Source organism: Paramisgurnus dabryanus, chromosome 5 (genome assembly GCF_030506205.2).
Source record: "Paramisgurnus dabryanus chromosome 5, PD_genome_1.1, whole genome shotgun sequence".
In the NCBI taxonomy this organism is placed as follows: domain Eukaryota; kingdom Metazoa; phylum Chordata; class Actinopteri; order Cypriniformes; family Cobitidae; genus Paramisgurnus; species Paramisgurnus dabryanus.
The window spans coordinates 50,674,864-50,696,144 of record NC_133341.1 but is presented as its reverse complement, the minus strand read 5'-3'; the positions used below and the strand labels follow the sequence as shown (position 1 = coordinate 50,696,144).

The 21,281-nt window shown below is 38.0% G+C and overlaps 1 protein-coding gene and 1 long non-coding RNA gene across 4 annotated transcripts in view; one reads left to right on the top strand and one right to left on the bottom strand.

Annotated features, from left to right (window-relative positions):
• Nucleotides 1-21,281, top strand: part of isca1 (iron-sulfur cluster assembly 1) — a 77,872-nt gene that overhangs the window by 51,013 nt on the left and 5,578 nt on the right. The window lies entirely within an intron of this gene.
• Nucleotides 17,654-20,186, bottom strand: LOC135774089 (uncharacterized). Of its 3 annotated transcripts, XR_010543642.2 has the most exons (4): nt 19,623-20,186; nt 19,293-19,350; nt 18,774-18,947; nt 17,974-18,675 (listed from the first exon to the last, which is right to left on the bottom strand). It is a non-coding gene; the product is annotated as an uncharacterized lncRNA (long non-coding RNA). The 3 variants fall into 3 exon arrangements; XR_010543641.2 differs by lacking the exons at nt 19,293-19,350; nt 19,623-20,186 and adding an exon at nt 17,654-17,964 and having other exon boundaries at nt 18,540-18,675; nt 18,774-19,016; XR_012336802.1 differs by lacking the exon at nt 19,623-20,186 and having other exon boundaries at nt 19,293-19,610.

Sequence of the window (21,281 nt, the reverse complement as noted above, 5' to 3'; positions counted from 1 at the left end):
CATTGTAGATGATAAATTGCGAAGGGATTTTTGATATCTCAAACGCTGTTCCCATGGCAACGCGTCAGATTTTACTTTCATTTTAAAGGCATATTTAAGCCTTTCAGTTGATGCCAATGTTCTTTTAAATACTCCTTCTAGAATATTCATGCGATTGACACCAGAAGTGGTCAACATGATGCCGAGACATTGTAGATGATAAATTGCGAAGGGATTTTTGATATCTCAAACACTGTTCCCATGACAACGCGTCAAACTTTACTTTCATTTTAAAGGCTTATTTAAGCCTTTAGGTTGACGCCGATGTTCTTTTAAATACTCCTTCTAGAATATTAATGAGATTGACACCAAAAGCGGTCAACATGATGCCGATACATAGTAGATGATAAATTGCGAAGGAATTTTTGATATCTCGAACGTTGTTTCTATGGCAACGCGTCAAACTTTACTTTTATTTTAAAGGCATATTTAAGCCTTTCAGTTGACGCCGATGTTCCTTTAAATACTCCTTCTAGGATGTTCATGCGATTGACACCAAAAGTGGTCAACATGAAGCCGAGAGATTGTAGATGATAAATTGCGAAGGGATTTTTGGTATCTCAAATGCTGTTTCCATGGCAACGCCCCAAACTTTACTTTTATTTCAGGCATATTTAGGGCTCTTGGCGTGCTTATATTAACCTAAAAGTCGGCACACACATCAGAGTTGTCGGCTGTTAAGTGTGCACAAACAGGTCAGACATAGGTGTGTCTCTTAAGTGGCTCACTAGTGCCCCCATTTGTCTAAAATGTGGGGTTTCTTTTACCTACATCCCCAAATGGCTCAGTATAAACATTACATAGCCCACTGATATTTACCCACTTGATGCCCTTGCCCACCGTGCATCGTTTTCTCGGTAGCACCGTGTAGCGGTAAAAAAACGTGCGAGGGCCCGCCATTGCTGCTTGCAGCTATATTTAGGGCCCGAGCACCGAGGAGCAGGCCAGAATGGCCTGCACCGTGGGTGCAAAGCCCTATTGTTTTTGCTTCGTTTATTATTATTATTATTATTTTCCGAAATGAATCGCATTTTTGAAGGCCTAAACATTCTCAAAAACTCATGAAATTTTGCACACGCGTCAGAAGTGGTGAAAATTTACATGTGGTATAGGCGTCAGAAGTGGGCGTGTAGAAATGGCTCGATAGCGCCACCTGCAAAATTTCAAAAGAACAGCCCCCCCACTACGAAAAACGTACAGATACGAAATTTTGTAGGATCATCTATCACCCCAAGACCTACAAAAAAGTCTCTTGGAGCGAAGCTCTTAACCCCACAGGAAGTCAGCCATTTTGAATTTTCTCTGTTATTTTTTGACATTTCCAAGCGTCGTACTTTAACGAACTCCTCCTAGCGATTTAATCCGATCATTATCATATTTGGTCAGTCTCATCTAAAGGCCTTTGCGATGCTAAATTGCGGAGATCTTGACTTTTCGTGGGAGGGTGTGTCCGTGGCGGCCTGACAAAGTTCCACATTTTCGCCATGAAACAGGAAGTTGTTATAACTCAGGCATACAATGTCCAATCTGCTCCACACTTCACATGTTTGATAAGGGTCCAGGCCTGAACACATTTTAATGCCAATATTCAGCTTCAGTCATAGCGCCACCTAGAGGTAGCAGGAAATGCCATGTTTTACGCTGTGATTTACTGCTCTTAGAGATTTAATCAAATCGTCATCATATCTGGTCAGACTGATGTTAAGCCCTTTGCCATGATAAATTGTGAAGATCTTGACTTTTCGTTGAAGGGCGTGTCCGTGGCAGCCTGGCAAAGTGTGATATTTCGCCATGAAACAGGAAGCTGTTGTAATTCAGGCATACATTATCTGATCTGCCCCCGACTTCACAAGTTTGATAAGGGTCCCGGCCTGAACACGTCAATATAACAATAATCAGGTACAGTCATAGCGCCACCTGCTGCACACAGGCGGTGTGGCACATTTTTTGTTCTTTGAATATCCACCTATATTTACCCACTTTAATTCATATCGCCTTGGTTCACTGCTTAACTAATGCCATAGGGTGGCGGTGCACATGCGTGCGAGGGCCCTTCCATCGCTGCTTGCAGCTTTAATTGTTTTTGTTTTTCTAATTTATTTTTTTCGTTTCGGGGCAATTTGGGGGCCTTAACAAACTCAAAAACTCTTGAAAATTGGCAGAGATGTCAGAGTAGTCGGCCATTAGGACCCGGCAAAGGCTGGAACATGGGCGTGGCAAGGGAGCTCTGTAGCGCCCCCTGTAATGCAAAAACAAACATTGGGGCACAGATCAGGCAAAAATGTACGCACATGTACGAGAGTTGGTACGCATATAGATCTCATCAACCCGAACAACTTTCGCCCTCTAACATTTAAACCCCGCCCAACAGGAAGTCTGCTATGTTGGATTGTTTGAAAAATGCATGCGTTGAACTTTTAAATACTCCTCCTAGGGGATTCATGGGATTGACGCCAAACGTGGTGATCATGATGCCGAGACATTGTACTTGCTAAATTGCAAAGGGATTTTTGATATCTCGAACGGTTCTGCCATGGCGAGATGACAAAATTATGGCAAAATCAGAGAAACAGGAAGTGTCTAATATCAAAGGCAAAACATTTCTTATTGTGATGTCATGCAAGTTGTTTGTTCGTCTGAAGATTCCGATCGCATTGATGTGCCTATTGTGACTCCCGGGTATAGCGCCACCACCAGGCGCCAGGAAGTGTGTCAGTCACAAAGGTGGATTTTTTTTGACAGTTTCATGCCATGTTCTTTTAAATACTCCTTCTAAGATATTCATGCGATTGACACCAAAAGTGGTCAACATGATGCTGAGACATTGTAGATGATAAATTGCGAAGGGATTTTTGATATCTCAAACACTGTTCTCATGGCAACTTGTCAAACTTTGCTCTTATTTCAGGCATATTTAGGGCTCTTGGCATGCTTAGATTAACCTTAAAGTTGGCACACACATCACAGTTGTCAGCTGTTAAGAGTGGACACAAAGGTCAGACAAAGGCGTGTCTCTCTTGTGGCTCACTAGCGCCCCCGCTTATCTAAAATGTGGGGTTTCTTTGACCTACAGTCTTCAAATATGTCAGCAACAACATTAAATAGTCCACCGATATTTACCCACTTGATGCACTTGCCCACCGTGCATCGTTTTCTCGGAGGCACTGTGTAGCGTTAAAAAAACGTGCGAGGGCCCACCATCGCTGCTTGCAGCTATATTTTTTTTCTTTTTTTCAACACTTGAGCTAATTTGGGTCCCTTAACATATTCGATAACTCTTGAATCTTGGCACACATGTCAGTGTCCCATACCACTAGGTTCATGTAAAGGCTGAAACACGGGCGTGGCACTGGGGCTCTGTAGCGCCCCCTGTAATGCAAAAACAAACATTGGTGCACAGGTCGGGCAAGCATGTACGCACATGTATGAGAGTTGGTACGCATATAGATCTCATCGACCCGAACAACTTTCGCCCTCTAACATTTTAGCTCCGCCCAACAGGAAGTCGGCTATTTTATATTGTTTTAAAAATGCATGCGGGTAACTTTTAAATACTCCTCCTAGAGGATTCATGGGATCTGTCCGATGTTCTTTTAAAAACTCCTCCTAGAATATTCATGCGAGTGACACCAAAAGCAGTCAACATGATGCCAAGACATTGGAGATGCTAAATTGGGAACATATTTTTGATATCTCGAACGCTTTTGCCATGGCACTGTGTCAAAATTTACTTTTATTTCAGGCATATTTGGTGTTTCTTGGCGTGTTTAGATTAACTTGAAATTTGGCACACACATCACGGTTGTTGGCTGTTAAGTGTGGACAAAAAGGTCAGACAAAGGCGTGTCTCTTAAGTCGCTCACTTTTCTAAAATGTGTTTTTTTATTTACCGTACCCAGATGCGTCAGTAACAACGTCCACTGATATTTACCCACTTGATGCACGTGCCCACCGTGCAACGTTTTCTGGGAGGCACCGTATAGCGATAAAAATATGTGCGAGGTCCCGTCATCTCTTCTTGCATATATATATATATATATATATTAAATTTTTATTTACTTCAGTGTACTTGCAGTCACACTAATGACCAGTATACTTAAAGTGTGCTATTGATTAGTTTACTTAAAGAGTGCTTTTTTGGCACAACTAATTTTGTACTTAATACATTTTAGTTGTAATTTAATTGTAATAAAGTACAACTTTAAGGGTGGGTTGCACCAACAAGGATTCAATTTACCCGGCAACGTGCACCACGAGATGCGTTCTCTTAAGTGTCTTGTTTGGGGCATAAAAAAGATTTCATCAAATCCTTATCACTCATCATAGCTTGGTCTGTCTTGAGTATGTGGGTAACATGATTTGCTTCAAGTTTTTTTTATCGATTGGTCAGCCTGACCTAAATCCAACATGGTCACTGGTGGTGCAGGACAATCAGATTTTGTGGTAAGCATATGAATATTAACCTAACTTTTCTTCTTTTAAAAAAATAAATAATGCTAATTAGGGCTGGGCGTTATGACGGTTTATTCCTTTACCGCGAATAAAATGTCAGACGTAACCGATTTTTCTATTCCGTCTATACCGCGGAATGTAAATAACTTTAAGGTCTAAAAATATTTAAATCAACATTTTGGTTCAATTTGATTAGCATTTACTTTAAATGCCACAATTAATGCACCATACTATAGCTAGCGATTTACTCTTTCGCCGCCAGCATTTTTTTTTAAAGTTGCCAGCCAGCGCCAGCGTTTTTTCATGATTTTCACAAAAGTTTAATGCCTTCCAGAAAATGTTCTTCTTTAAATATATAAACATACAATATAACAAATGAAAGAACAGACTCTCTGCTTTAAAAAAAAAAAAAAAAGTTTCATCCTACCTTCAGTAGTTCTTTTGTTATCAGCTTTTGAATATGGGTAGGTTTCCGCAAAAACACCACATTTTGAGCAAAAAGCAGAGATGATTAAATTTTTGTGACAGACTTTTCATAGAGATCCCATTCAGAGTGATCTTTAAAACAGACACGGACATGCAGACGCTTGCCATAGGGCAATACTTCCAGGTTTTAAAAGTTGCGGAAGGGCGCCACCTGGTGGATAATAGCGGATTGCGGAAAGCCGGAAATATTTGTCACTGGCAGAGAAGCGTTTTCTCTTGATTGACGAGATCTTGTCAATGGCGGCGAAAGAGTTAACTCTTTCACCGCCAGCGTTTTTAAAAAAAGTTGCCAGCCAGCGCCAGCGTTTTTCATGATTTTCACCAAAGTTTAATGCCTTCCAGAAAATGTTTTTTTTTTTTTAATAAATAAACATACAATACACCTTTAGTGGTTCTTTTGCAATCAGCTTTTGAATATGGGTAGGTTTTTGCAAAAACACCATATTTTGAGCAAAAAGCAAAAATAATTCCATTTTTGTGACTGACTTTTCATAGAGATCTTATCCAGAGCGATCTTTAAAACAGACACGGACATGCAGCAGCTTGCCATAGGGCAATACTTCCGGTTTTAAAAAGTTGCGGAAGGGCGCCACCTGGTGGATAATAGCGGTATTGCAGAAAGACGGAAAATCTCGTCATTGGCGGGGAAGCGTTTTCTCTTAATTGACGAGATATCTCGTCAATGGCGGGGAAAGAGTTAATCACCAGCTGCTACAGAACCACAATAGCAAAATGAAATGACTGTTTCACATAAAGCTAACATTATGCCCCCTTGCCCACAAGGCAAGCACAACGCACTTTACAGCGTATATTTAAATTGTTTTAGGATCATTACCCAATTCGTTAATAACAAATTCAACAATGTTGAATTTGTTATTAACAAATTCAACAAATTCTGTTTTTTATCCATTTTATATTATTATTAATAATATAGCCTACCTGTATTTTACTCCTGATAAACAGTGTGTGTGAGAGATCGTATAGGCTTACCTTAAGCAGTAAATGCAGAACAATAATAGGCTGTTGGTTGTATGTTAACTTGCAAGGATGCTGAAAAACACAATGAATATCTGAACTTTTCAGAATTATCTACAGTCTAATCAGGGGTAGGCAACGTCGGTCCTGGAGTGCCGGTGTCCTGCAGAGTTTAGCTCCAGCTCTAATCAAGCACACCTGGACAATCTTATCAAGGTCTAAAGAGTCACCTTAAAACAACAGGTAGGCAAGGTTTTATCAGGGCTGGAGCTAAAATCTGCAGGACGTTGGCACTCCAGGACCGACGTTGCCTTCCCCTGAGCTAGACTGGGGAAGTCTATTTATTTATTTATTTATTTATTTTGAAACTAGTCATTCAGGGCTCCAGACTAACTTTTTTGTTATTAGGAGCACTGTAGCCCCTGACTGAAAATTTTAGGAGCGTTAGCAGAAAATTTTGGGCACACCTTAAATAAGCCTGCAATGCAATTTTTGACATTTTCCCAAAATAACTGCATTACTGAAAAATACTAAATGCACTTAACTATGCAGTTGCTGCAAATGTCATAATTATGCACAATTAATGAAACTTTCAGAATACGAAGTTATGAACCAAAGATTCATACAACCCCCTTAACTAGGCATAATGCATATAGGCTACAATAAGTTATATCTATGGCATACTTTAATGAGATGAGTGGCAGGGCAGCAGTTTACATGCTTGTATCCTTTACACGTTTCTCATCTTTTATCTAGTTTTCCTTAACTGGGCACTGATGTAGACCTTTATTCTCATCTATAATGTTTTTAGTGTTAATGTAGGCTAAAAGTTGTCCCGCTCTCTTTATCTCTCATCGCTGTAATGTTTAACCGACGCGTCTCCTCGCGGTTCTGAGTGAGATGTGTTGACTTTACCCGGGCTACGTAGATCCATTGGTAAAATCAACTGAGCGCATGGTGACATAAAACGATATACGCGATTACGCGGCATGCAATTGAGCGGTTAAAACCCGATCGCGCATTCAATAGTGCCCGCACATGCTCGAGAACTTGTAAAAACATTTTGGCCGCAGTCTGGAAACCTTGGTGCCCCCCTATTGCCTGGGGCACTCGCCCAAAATTGACAATCCAGCCCTGGCTGTAGTCTGTGATTTAACGAAATGACCCTCTTAACTCTTACCAATTTATTTGGCCTTCATTATACATGTATGATGTGAAAAACAAGAAGGTCATGGCTAGCTTCATTAATTTAACGTAAAAAAACGCTGTGGTTGCATTCATGCGGTTGGCTTGTCAGTGCGGTAATACCGGATTGCGGGTCTATTTTGGCGTTGGCGATACCAGCATTAATGAGTAGGGCCTAAGCAAATCAACTGATTTCAGGTGTTCTGTCAAAGTCTATTCCCTTCCCTTTAGTGTAGCGTTTTTATCACGGTATGTTTTATATATTTATAAAAATAAAAGATTTGAATGGTTTATACTAAAAAACAATAATTTAATGTATTCTATAATAGTTTATTAAATATTTCATACTTTCCCCAGTTTTCTATTGTGGTATTTTTTTGTAACCTCTCTACTGGTTGTTTTAATAATTATTATGTTGACATTCTTAATAAATACATAAATATAGCACACACCCATGATGTGAAGTGTTATTTATATATAAACAGGCTGTGGCGTATTAATTTGTATGTATGTAACACAATAGTTTTAGAACAAACACGTAGGCTATATATATAAGGTAAAATGAAAAAATAGAAAATAGGAAAATTATGAAATATTAAATAAATGGTATTGTATAATACATGAAGTATTACTTTTTAAATGAAGTGAATTATACTGTAAAAATAATTGACTTACCATTTAAAGGACAATAAAGATACATTACATACATGCACACATACATATCTCAGTAGCCAAGCCATTAAAACATTTAATATATATAGATAATAAACGTAATGCTATAAAAACACCAAACTAAAGGGAAACACAGAAAACATAATTCACCGCCATGTGTGAAACTCCGTTAGACTGCCACCTAGTGGTAACTGTTTTCTTAGCACAGCTGTGCTCGTGGATCTTTCAATGCAAACCACGCAACTTAAGTCTCAAAACTCGTATGCACAGAACAGGATGAATGCACGCGCGTTGCCTGATCCACAAATGCACATCCTCTTTTTTGCGTGCACAAATTGTGAAATAATGATACGAAATATGCCAACTGAATTCACAAATATGACTCTGTTTGTACAAATCGATGCACATTCACGTAAATATTAAAATTCGCCGACACAAAATCAAAGACATCTGTTTAGTTCATTAATTGATAGTTGTTTGTATTTGGCTCATAAAATGCTTTAAACGGCGAAATGTAAGTCTCAATATACAAATGAACAGAACAAGATTAATGCACGTGTGTCACCTGATCCACAAATGCACATCTCCCTTTTTGCACGCGCAAATTATGATATTTGAATACAAAATAAAACATTTGTATTTTTACATTTGTACAAATCGATACACGTTCATTCAAATTCTGAATTTCACATATTCAAATCTTAAGACATTTGTTCGTGGATAGAAAAATACATTTGTAACATGCATTCAGTTCACAGATAACTGTGTATGTATTTGTTAATAATTTAGAGTCTAATTTCTTTCCATAGTTAAGGGGGTTGTATGATTCTTTGGTTCATAACTTCCTATTCTAAAAGTGGCATTAATTGTGCATAATGGCATGTGCAGCAACTGCATAGAGTTAATATTTAGTATTTTTCAGTAATGCAGTTATTTTGAAAAAAAAAGTGAATAATTGCATTGCAGGCTGATTTAAGGTGTGCCCTAAATTTTCTGCTGGCACTCCTAAAATTTTCTACAGTGCTACTAATAAAAAAAAGTTAGTCTGGAGCCCTGAATGAGTAGATTCAATATAATATATAATATAATGTAATGTAAAAAAAAAATTGGGGGGGGGGGGGCATTTGAACTGGGGCCACTTCACTGTGTTACTCCAGGCCTGCATACAGTTTTGAGCCACTGCCCCATGTCAGGATGTTGTGCAAGTATCTGAAGCATGATGTCAGAGTGTCGGAAATATATTATGAAATAACATTTGTTTCATTTCTCTTGATTACATTAAATCATGTATATAAATACTTTTTTTAATGATGCAAAGTTTCTTAAATAGACAAATTAAATGATATTAATAAAAAATTATTTTGTAAACAAACTTGTAGATATATGGTGTTTTATAATTTTTTTTTAACAACAATATGTGCGGTCTTAAACCCCATTCACCCAGACCTTTGGTCCCAGAAAAAACCCGTAAAATTGCCAAACAAGCTTCTGTGTGAACACAAACACGTCCCGTAAATCATCTGAGATCGTTGCCGGAAAGAGGACCTAGTAAGATACACGGAAAAGCCTCTGTGTGAACAAGACGCCGAAACAATGCCGTAATGGGCGTGTCTTAACAAAAGTTATGGTTGAGCTCTTTAACGAGAGATTTACATGCATATTAACATTCACAACGAGAAATGTCGCAAACTAGATGAAGCAGTTATCAGGAAATTTTAAATGAGACACACAAACGATGCCAAACGAGTGCCATGGCAACATGAAGTTGGTCAAACTCTTTAAAATGAGGGATTTAGATGCAATACAACATTCACGGTGAGTATTGTCAGCAAACTGGACTGATGTAGATATCAGTTAAGTTAGCCTGTCACTCAGAGATCATTCAGCAGCATAAAAGAATATCACGTCACATGCTCATTTGAGCTTATAATAAACAATAATGCTTGCACGTCATCCCAACAAGATATTTCGTTCAGCTCCTCAAAACTGGGTTTTTAAATGTATATTAACAATCATGATGAGAAATGTCTGAAAACTGGATTAAAGCAGAGATCAGGGAGCTCGTCAAATATCCACTCTGAAGCTGAGATCATTCACCAGCACAGAGCGGCGCATCACACGCTTCTTTATAGTCTTATCATAAACAAAAATAGACGCGAGTGGTTTCTGGAGAGAGAAATAATAAATATTAAAACTGCAAGCAGTGATGGAAGGGCCCTCGCACACCTGACACCGCCACGCCGTGGCATGAGATGAATTAAAGGGAACAGTAGTAAATAGGCATTTAAGCATGTAAACATAGGTGAACCATTTAAAAGTGTAGTATAATGTGCCACATTTCCTGTTGCTAATTACAAATGACAGCGAGGTAGCATCGTGTAAGATAGCATGAGAGAGATAGAGAGAGTGAGTGAGCGAGTGTGTGTGTATATGAGTGACTACATGTAAATATTGGCACGTAGATGTGTTCTGTCCAGGACTCTTATCAATCATGTGAAGTTTGGGACAAATCTGACATTGCATTATCATTGTAAACATGTTACTTCCTGTTACCAGCTGGTGGCGCTATGACCGTAACTGACTATTGGCATCATAAGTGACTATCAGTGATGGGAGTAACGCGTTACTGTAACTCCACTATTTTTTTAAATCAAGTAACGCAATTACAATTACTGAAATTTAAATGAGTTCGTTACGCGCGTTACTCTATTTTGTAAAAAATAGACAAGACATATCTGATGTCGCAGGACTGTAGTTGGCGGCGCAATGATTCATTACACTTCATCATAGCTGACAGTGCATATAGAATGAACATGAAAAATCTAAACGGGACAACATACATTTGTTTAAAAATTGTGCGCAAGTCATAATCCATCCGGTCTCATGTTTGTAAATTATCTTCACCAAGCAATCGCAGTATGACATCAACTTGCATTTGTAGTCCACAAAGGTAATAAATCTAAGAAATGATCATATATTCTTAGATGTTTACATCGGCTTCATGGAAGAGAACGATCCGCGATTGTTGTTTCCACTAAAATATTCACACTGCGGTGTACACCCGTGTTAAAACTCCATAGTATGTGTGAGCTCGCTTTTAGTTTTAGTTTCAGTCTCTCCGTATCCGAACAAAAAATCCACTCGCTCTGTGTCCATCTGACAAAACAATCCACTCGCTCTGTGTCCGTCCGACAAAACAATCCACGTAGCCTACTCCGTTTTCTGAATAAATATCTTCCTTTAATCCTGTGTATCATTTAAATCCAACAGAAAACAAACAATATATGACCAAAGAGCGCAGTCCCTGTGGCAAGCTTCACAAGCTGTGTTCCAATTCAAGTGCTGCACCCTACTAAGCATGCAATAAAAGGTGAGCACTTGCCCATTCAAGGCGCTCAGAAGTTCGCGAAGAGAACTGAAATGAGACAGTCTTACCTTCGGAGGACCCATAATTTGCCTCATCTGCTGCACACGCATCGTGCCTGTCAGCAGGACACAGCGGAGACGTTTCTAACTTATTAAAATAAATATGAAATCAGAAAAATTATAATTTATTTTAGAAAATTTGACATGTTGACACAATTGTCTCCAAATTTTTAAAGAGACACTACACAATTTTAACACATTTTATATTTTTGTAAACATGCAGAATATTTGTCTAAATGGTCTAAATGATATACATAAATAAACTAAGTTTAAATATTAAGATAATTTCTAACAAAAATATTCAAAGGTTGAATCTAAAGCAAAATAGGCTCCTACAGTATAAGAAGCAGACATAAAAGTAACTTAAAAGTTACTTTTCTAAGTAACTAATTACTTTTGATATACAGTAACCGGTAGAGTAATTCAGTTACTTTTAAAAGAAGTAATTAGTAACTGTAACTAATTACTAATTTTTTAGTAACTTGCCCAACACTGGTGACTATTGACATGTAGATGTGTTCAGTCCAGGACTCTTATTAATCATGTGAAGTTAGGGAAAGATCGGACATTGCATAATCAGTGTAAACATGTCACTTCCTGTTGTCAGCTGGTGGCGCTATAACCATAAGTGACTATTGACATGTAGATGTGTTCAGTCCAGGACTCTTATTAATCATGTGAAGTTTGGGACAGATCAGACATTGCATAATCAGTGTAAACATGTCACTTCCTGTTGTCAGCTGGTGGCGCTATAACCATAAGTGACTATTGACATGTAGATGTGTTCAGTCCAGGACTCTTATTAATCATGTGAAGTTTGGGACAGATCAGACATTGCATAATCAGTGTAAACATGTCACTTCCTGTTGTCAGCTGGTGGCGCTATAACCATAAGTGACTATTGACATGTAGATGTGTTCAGTCCAGGACTCTTATTAATCATGTGAAGTTAGGGAAAGATCGGACATTGCATAATCAGTGTAAACATGTCACTTCCTGTTGCCAGCTGGTGGCGCTATAACCATAAGTGACTATTGACATGTAGATGTGTTCACTCCAGGACTCTTATTAATCATGTGAAGTTTGGGACAGATCAGACATTGGATAATCATTGTAAACATGTCACTTCCTGTTGCCAGCTGGTGGCGCTATAACCATAAGTGACTAATGACATGTAGATGTGTTCACTCCAGGACTCTTATTAATCATGTGAAGTTTGGGACAGATCAGACATTGGATAATCATTGTAAACATGTCACTTCCTGTTGCCAGCTGGTGGCGCTATAACCATAAGTGACTATTAACATGTAGATGTGTTCAGTCCAGGACTCTTATTAATCATGTGAAGTTTGGGACAGATCAGACATTGGATAATCATTGTAAACATGTCACTTCCTGTTGCCAGCTGGTGGCGCTATAACCATAAGTGACTATTGACATGTAGATGTGTTCAGGTCATGACTCTTAGCAATCATGTGAAGTTTGGGACAGATCGGACACTGTATGCCTGAGTTCCAGCAACCTGTTTCATAGCGAAACATCAAACTTTGGCTGGCCGAAACAGACACAAATTTTAATATAGAATCAAATCCTTCGCAATTTAGCATCACAAAGGCCTTAAGATGACACTCGCCAAATATGATGATGATCCGACGAAAACTGTAGGAGGAGTTGGTTAAAGTATGACTGCTGGAAATGAGAAAAACTGAGCCAAAATCTGAGAAATAATTCAAAATAGCTGACTTCCTGTTTGGTTTAGGGCGTTGCTCCAAGAGACTTTTTTGTAGGGCTTGTAATAATACATGAGCATACCGAAATTCGTACATGTAAGTTAAACACAGTCCAAGGGCTGCTTCATTCAATATTTGAAAGTGGCGCTAAAACATGTTCCTTCAGGTTGCCAGCTGGTGGCGCTATGGCTATAAATGAAAATTGTTATGTAGATGTGTTCAGGTCAGGACTCTTAGCAATCATGTGAAATTTGGGACAGATCGGACACTGTATGCATGAGTTCCAGCAACTTCCTGTTTCATTGGAAAACATCAAACTTTGTCGGGCCAGAACCGACACAAATTTTTACGTAGAGTCAAATCCTTCGCAATTTAGCATCACAAAGGCCTTAAGATGACACTCACCAAATATGAAGATGATCCGACGAAAACTGTAGGAGGAGTTAGTTAAAGTATGACGCCTGGAAATGACAAAAACTGCGCCCAAATCACAAAAATAACTCAGAATAGCTGACTTCCTGTTTGGTTTACGGCTTCGCTCCAAGAGACTTTTTTGTAGGTCTTGTCATGCTACAGACGCGTACCGAATTTCGTAATTGTACGTCAAACACAGTTCGAGGGCTGCTTCGTTGAAAATTTGTAGGTGGCGCTATAGAGCCATTTTCTCACGCCTAATTCTAAAGCATACACCACATGTAAATTTTCATCACTCTTGACATCTGTGCAAAATTTCATGAGTTTTCGAGTATGTTTAGGCCCTCTAAAGTCCCGCTGAAGTCGGAGAAAAAGAAAAAAAATAATAATAATAACTCCTTGAAGAACAATAGGGTCCTCACACCCCGGTGTGCTCGGGCCCTAAATATGCAAAATCCAGATGCTGCGTAGAAGATCAACAGGTCACGTGTCTTTCCGGGACATCGCAGATGCCGGCAAATCATTGGCAATGTGAATGAACAAAAAATCAAACGATCCCGGAAAAAATCCAGGATGCATTTTCCGTGTATTTTCTGGAATGTCTGTGTGAAAAGGGCTTTAAAAAGACATGGTTAATTCATCCCCCCACCCACCCAGCTCTGAAAATAGAGACATCACATCTACCTGCAGGTCATTAACATATAAAAAGCCCTTCACAGCAACCACTCCTCACAACAGCTGTGAGGATTTCAGGGAACTTCCACCAGTTCCTATATACATCCACATACGTAAGGTTTCTGGATGTTTCAAAAGTTTACTTCTGTGTATTATCTTTCCAAGCACTCTGCCTCATAAATCTGACAAACCTATAATCTATCTGGAATTTTTTATCCTGTATTTTTCCAGATGCAGCTCTTTTCTTGCAGTGTACTCAGTGCATTAACTCTGCGAGCACCACACCATTCAGTTTTTGTGACCTTAAATATCTTCATTTTTGCATTGTTTTTTTTTTGTATAAATCTGTCTAATATATTAGGAAGATTTTGAATATAGTGTATAAAAATGTTTGTGGTGATTTTATATAGACTGACTTTTCTACACTACCTAACAAAAGTCTTGTCGCTTATCTGTTGTGTAGAATGACCTGGTATTAACCTGACTTTTAATTAATCAATTGGTCTTCGAAATAGCTCATATAAAAAGTTAATGCACTGAAATAAATTAGTTTCACTAAAAAAAGATTTATCATTTAATCAAGACAGAAAGGTCAAATTTTGGCAAGACAAAAGTTCTGTCGCCTATACAGAAATTAAACAAATTTACTGCAAATACAAAAATATGTCAGCAAATTATGTAGTGGTGCTGTGAGATCCAAATTTAATATCTTGTATGACTTCCATGAGCTTGAAGGACTGCATCCATTCGGTTTGGCAAGGATTCATACACTACTGTATTGATGAAGTCATCAGGAATAGCAAAGAAAGCAGTCTTGCATGCATCCCAGAGTTCATCAATATTATTTGGTTTTGTCTTCCATGCTTCCTCTTTCATCCTACCCCACATATGCTCATATGTTCATGTCTGGTGACTGGGCCAATCCTGAAGCATCTTGATCTTCTTCGCCTTGAGGAACTTTGTTGTGGAGATGGAAGTATGCGATGGAGCACCATCCTGCTGCAGAATTTGGCCTCTTTTATGGTTGGGAATTTAAGAGGTAGATAAGATTTCTTTGTATTTTAGACTATTGATGTTGCCTTTCACCCTGCATATCTCTCACACACACCCATACTGGATGTAACCCAAACCATGACCTTTTAGCCATCAAACTTCACTGTTTTCTGGGTGAATCTCAGATCCATGTGGGCTCCAGTAGGTTTCCTGCAATATTTGCGGCGAATGTAGTGTAATTCAACAGAAGATTCATCTGAAAAATCCACCTTCTGCTTTTACAGCGTCCATCCTTTTAGCAGGCTGTGGGCTTTGGGAAATGCCACACAGTTTTTCAATTGTCTCTTGTTTAGTGCTGGCTTCTGGGCACTGATTCGACCATGGAGGCCATTTCGAGACAGAATCAGACAAACTGTTCTGGTTGACAGAGGGACTTCAGGTGACCAGGTCTTGTGGAGCTCTGCTGCAGTGGAAAATGGGCTGGCCTTGGATTTTCAAGCCAACAAACGGTCCTCTCAACCAGTTGTCTTGCTGGGTCTGTCTGACCTGGGCTTGTCAAAAATGTCTCCAGTCTCTTCAAATCTTTTTTTATCCTCTGTACTTGACTCTGAGACACATTGAAGGTGTCTGCCACATCAGCAGTGGATCAGGCCCGTATCCCTAAAGATTCTGAGAATCCTCTCAGAGAGCTCCTAACTTATCCCCACCATAGCACAGAAACAGCGCTGCTTAGAAGAGTTACAAATTACCTCCTATTAACATCTGATTGTGGTGAAATCTCAATCCTTATATTACTAGATTATATTATATTATATTATATTAGTGCAGCCTTTGACACAATAGATCACAGAATCTTACTCAATAGACTAGAAAACTATGTTTGCATCAGTGGTCAGGTGTTAGCCTGGTTTAGATCGTATCTAACCAATCGACATGACTTTGTTTATGTAAATGAGGAAGAGTCATATCACTCCCCCGTTAAATACGGCGTACCTCAGGGATCAGTTTTAGGTCCTATCCTGTTCTCTTTATATATGTTACCTCTAGGAGACATTATCAGGAAACATAAGTTTTCACTGCTATGCGGATGATACCCAGCTTTACATCTCGTCACATCCTAGCGAAACCCACCAGTTTGCTAAGCTCACAGACTGCATTGGTGATATTAGGGACTGGATGGCACATAACTTTCTTATGCTAAACTCCAATAAGACTGAGATACTTATTATTGAACCAAATCGCTCCGAACATAATATGTCAGATTACAAGTTGCCCATAGATGGCTGCACGTTGGTGCCATCTTCCACGGTTAAGAATTTAGGCGTAATGTTTGACAGCAGTCTATCTTTCGATAGTCATATCGCCAACGTCTGCCGCACAACATTCTTCCATCTTAGAAATATCTCAAAAATAGGCCATATGCTGTCTGCATCAGATGCAGAAAAGCTTATCCATGCTTTTATGACCTCTAGAATAGACTATTGTAACTCGTTACTCGGGGGATGCAATGCAAATCAGGTAAACAAGCTACAGCTGGTTCAAAACGCCGCCGCAAGAGTGCTTACTCGCCCTAAAAAGTATGACCACATTAGTCCAATTCTGGCATTTTTACACTGGCTACTTGTTAAATATCGCATACAATTTAAAATATTACTTATCACCTACAAAGCCTTAAATGCCCTAGCGCACCACAATCCACCGCGTAAACTGCGATCACAAAATTCTGGTTACTTAATTATCCCTAGAATATCAAAAGTGTCTAAAGGTGGTAGATCCTTTTCCTATTTGGCCCCTAAGCTCTGGAATGATTTACCAAATAATGTTTGAGTGTCAGACACAGTCAAGTACACCTGACTGCAGCTTGCAGATCGGGGCATGGATGACCCTAGGGAGGACCTGAACAGGCAGCCCCTCCCATAACGCGTATCATTGGTTAGTAGCACAGTAATGACGTCGACGCCACGGTAAACAGGAAATGCGGTTGAAAACTGTGTGATTTTTAAAATGTGCACTACATCGCGCTGACGCTATGAAATAATACTTTAATAAAACGATTTATTATTAAAGAAAAGTATAAAGTAATAATGGAGTAGAGCATATAGTTTCAATTATGCCTGATCTAATGTGAACTTTTAAGGAATTTCAGAGTATTGTGTAATTTTTCAATTCAGTTTATTTGCCAGACTCATGTCCAAAAAACCACACAAGACACGACAGATAAAAACAGAGAAAACATACAAACAGTTAAAAAGAGTAAATACAAAAATTAAAATACATACAAACATTTCAACCAATGCATTATCTGTGTAGATTTTAAAAGTTTTTCACATTATGTTGCACTTAATTGTGTAATTACAAAATTACCGTAAACATTAATGGCACCTTATATATTTCGTATTTTAATCACTCCTCTAATAGTTCTTGTTTATTTTTGTGCTATATATATATATATATATATATATATATATATATATATATATATATATATATATATATATATTACTAAACATTTATGCCTATAAAGTAGTATGAAGTTAAACTACATACAGTACATTGTCAATCTCTGTATCCCATAGTATTCATGCCACTCAAAAACACCAAACCCATACCAGTGATAACTTTTATTTCAAAACAAAAATAATTGTTTAAAAGACATAATACACACATACAGATAATCACGTACATTAACCGTACACACACAATCTACACAGCCTGAAGTTCCCCTCCATCATTGAAAAAACAATCAAATGAGCAATAGCCCTGAACCTCCTTGTCGGAATAAAACCCATTCAGGACTCCCCTTCTGCCATCACCTACATATCCAGGTGGGCAGTCCTTGTATATTTCAAAGTCAACGAGTAAGGCACCCGGAGCTCTTGCCCATATTTTCTGGAAAATGCACTCCAGTTCACAACACCTAATTTAGATAAAATACAGAACAAACAAAATTGAATCATTTTGAAGAAATTGGCAAATTGGAAATAGGCATAAACATAGTAAAGAGTCATGAAAGGAATTTTTTATGTATATGTTACACATAATACAGGAAAATGTTAGACAAAATATACTTGAGTGTTATTGGCTTTGTCTGTAAAGTACCTAAGAGACTTACTTTTTGTTTATGAACAACATAAACCAGTTAAAGTTTGTTAACACAAGCAGCACAAGCTTAAATTTGACTTGAGCAAGCCTATCCTAAAAGTTTGAAATAGAAGTTTGAAAAATTTCAGTTTGCAGCAAAGTAGTTTTCAAGCTGAAAGTTTTGAAGGCAATACAGTCTATCAGACACAGACAAACAGACAGATGGATGGATAGACATGACAGATAGGTAGAGATAGATAGACAGACAGATAGATAGGAAGAACAGACAGATAGAAAGATTGCACAAACGAACAAACAGAAATAGATGGACAGACAGACTTTCTCAAGTATCTTTAAAAGTACTCACAATTTAGATTTAGAAAACTTACTGTTTGGACATCCAAAGGGGACCTTTTCTCTGAACTTGGGCTTGCTGAAAACGTCTCTGAAAACCTTGCATGTCAGTGAAAGTCACCATAAAGCCATATTGTCCTCTTTGTAACGACTCCCATCAGGATCTGCCAGAGGATGTAAGGTCAGGTGGCATCTGTTTAAAGTAGCAAACAGTCAGTCCAAAATGTAACTTTACATACAACTTATTAAAAGTGTAACTGAAAAATTGACAGGAGTTTATAATGCACTTACCTTGGTCAAATAATCCACAGGCCGGGGGATTTCATCACCTCTAAATTGGAGAGTAAGAACAAGAGTAGCATCATTTTCAAACCCCTGTTATTTAGGTTCAAGATTTGAAATGGGAACCAACACCTGCTCTCTACGCTCCTCTTTTACTGGAGTTGCTCTTTCAGCATCTCTGACCTTCAAAAGTTTAAAATATAAAGTCTCATAAAAACAGTTTGTTCTTAATGACATCCCTTAGGACCATAATTTAAATCCACTCTTTTAGATTGATACATGTAATGAATTTATCTATAGTTAAAAACATTTATTTTAAAATGCTAAATTTAAGCATTTGGTATTTGAAGCTTCAATGAACAGTATGTATTAAAAAAAAAGAAAACAAACAAATAAACAAACATCAAAGGGGGAATTCTCCAAAAGCAGCAGACACTGATGTATGACAGGCTAAGTTAAAAATTAATACGGAGTTAGTTTACTTGTAATTATATGGGGGGTTTCTATTGTATAGGCTATTTCACTAACCTCTGTAAAATCAAAGGTCCCTGCTGTCAGAAAGCTCAGTGAATACTGAAATGGTTTCCTGATCAATAAATAAATGTATACTTATCAATAACATATCAAAATAGTTTACATTTAAAAATGTATTCATAGAAAAAAGTCCTAGAATATAACTTTGTTGTTGTTACTATTAACTCTTAAATCCTATATTTCTTCTTTTGGTTCAGTTTTGCTTTGTTTTAATCATAATCCCACCAAACCGCACGCGCGCAGTTATTTTAACATCACACTAAACGCCACTTCAAAATTAAAAATTGTAAATAAAATAGAACAAAAACAGGAGCTTGTACTCACCATGCAGCGATAAACATCGGAAATGAAAACTTGCTATAATCGACGTCATGACTTCATGCCACTAACCAATGAGAAGCAGTGTGGGCAGGCCTGCACGTGCAGCACCGTCCCAGGTGCATACCCGCCCAAATCTGCAGGCTGCAGACAGGGGCTTCTCGACACAGTCGAGCAATTTAAATCTAAACTTAAGACATTCTTCTTTAACAAAGCATCCATATAGAATGTCCAGTAAATGTACTTTTCCCGCAGTAGTTATTTTGTCTAGAACAAAGCACTCACATACCTCATATGGGTAATATACTATTGCGGCAATAGTTAGCCTGGAACCGAGCTGACTTAAACCACTATAATGTATGACACTTGCATTGCATGCGAACGGTCCCTACGCTAATAGAATTCTGTTTTTGTCTCCCTGTGTCGTCCTCGACCCCGGGGACAATGAGACAAACAGACCCCGTTCCTGCTGCTGTGAAGGTCATCGCACCACTGATCTACTGGCTGTTCTTCAACGTGATGCGTGACCAACAACCACCGGCTGAACCAGTTTAATCCGCTTCCCCCGCTTCCTATCCCTACCGTGTCTATATATATATATATATATATATATATATATATATATATATATATATTAATTTCTCCCAAGGGTTTTTGTCCTTCTAGGAGTTTTTTCCCACCGGGTTTTCTCCAAGGGGGTTTTTCGTCCCAGGGAGTGTCAGCCAACTTTGGTTTTTCTGTGTTCTCCTCTACATCTACTCATGTAAAGCTGCTTTGCAACAATTAACAATTATGAAAAGCGCTATATAAATAAAATTGAATTGAATTAACCTAAAAATTCCTTGCCAGGAGTTTTAGCTTAGAAGTGATTCCAGAACATTTTCCAGAACATTTTCTGTATATATATATATATATATATATATATATATATATATATATATATATATATATATATATATATATATATATATATATATATATATATATATATATATATATTAGGGCTGTGCGATTTAGGGAAAATATCTAATTGCGCTTTTTCTGCCAGGAATTGCGATTGCGATTCGATTTGCGATTAAATTTTTTAGTAGATGCAATGTGCATCTGCTTCTTTAGATGGTTAGATCTTACTGATACTGCTTATGGGTCTGGTGATTTAACTGTATTCTTATGTTTTTTTTTTTTTTTTAAATAAGGAAACAAAAACAAAGAAATTAAGAATATAATAAACACTTCTTATTGTATGAAATGTAAAATGGTCTTTGGGTTGGACTAATTGAATGCATGTTTGTTTTTTGTAAACAAAGAACTGTAATACTCAACTTCATAACTATCAAAATATTAAATAGCTACATTTGGGATTTTTAAAATGAATAAAAAATCCAAATGTGTTCAATGTCATGTCATTTCATTCAAGTGACATTAGCAACCCAGTAAAATGATATTTTAGTTTGTTTTAAATAAGGAGTCGGGCTTGTAAGCATTGGTGGGCGGGTGTGTTTAAAGTTTTAACGCATCATCCGTTTTGGGAGACGCGGGCGTGTCGTAAAGTCTTGCGATGCGGACTTGCAGAGACAGGCGTGAGTATTTAATAAGCATAGAGACACAGGCTGCGCATGTGCGTCAAGTTAAACACCTTGTGTGTTGTGGAAGACGCGCGCGCAA